This window comes from Sciurus carolinensis, chromosome 1 (assembly GCF_902686445.1).
Source record: "Sciurus carolinensis chromosome 1, mSciCar1.2, whole genome shotgun sequence".
NCBI lineage: Eukaryota > Metazoa > Chordata > Mammalia > Rodentia > Sciuridae > Sciurus > Sciurus carolinensis.
The window spans coordinates 21544260-21545363 of NC_062213.1; positions in this window are offsets into that span (position 1 = coordinate 21544260).

Below are 1104 nucleotides of genomic sequence, written 5' to 3' on the forward strand. Positions count from 1 at the left end.
ATTCTTGAAATATCTATTTGTTCCTTTTGAGGAATAGATGAAATGTTCCAAAATTTCAAGCCTATTCATGAGTGATGGAGATGTCATGAAATAGCAATGTTTTTGTACATTTTTCTTCTTTATGAATAGATGTGTTGTACACACAGATAACAAGCTTAGAAAAATTGAGTGGTAAGAAGTCACACAGAATGTGAATGGCAAAGCCAAAGCAGAGACTCTGCACCTTCCAAATATGCCATTATCATATGGTGAGACAGAATAGTACAGTAGTTAACAATGCAAGCATTGGATTGGACTGCCGTATTGAAATCTCAGCAAAGTAACCTTAGGGTGACAGTGTGTGCCACTCAATTTCCTTACAGGTAAAATGGAGATCATAATAGTATCTGCTACCTAGTACTGACTTGAGGATTACACTAAGACCACGTGTAAAATGCTTAGTGTAATCCTCAAGTTATGGCAGTTATTGCAGACTATTATTAGTCCCTTCTGACCTTAAAGTTTGCTTTCTGTCATTTTAGTTACCTGTGGTCAACTGTGGTTCAAAAACATTAAGTGGAAAATTCCAGAAATAAACGATTCCTAAGACTTCAATTGCATACTCTTTTGAGTAATGTGATGAAATCTTTTTTTTTTTAATAAGAACCCATAAACCTATGAATTGTTTATTTCTGGAATTTTCAATTAATATTTTTGGACTGCAGTTGACCATGGATAACCAGAACAGTAAAAGGTAAAAATGTATATAAGGGTATAAGGAGGGAGTGATGTAGTCACACACACATGTATTGATGGTCCCCTACTTACAATGGCTAATAATGTTTTAACTTAACAATGGTACCAAGGTGATACAGAGTCAGTAGAAACTGTACTTTATATTTTGCATTTTGATTTTTTCAGGCAAACAATTATGTGATATGATACCCTCTTGCAATGATGGGCAGCAGCAATGAACTAATTCCAGTTAGCCACATGATCCCTAAACAACTGATACTCTATGGTGTAATGTGATGATAAGCAATAATGTTTAGTAGGTTGTGTATTAAATGCATATTGGGCTTAAGATAGTTTCAACTTATGATGGGTTTATTAAGATAAAACCCC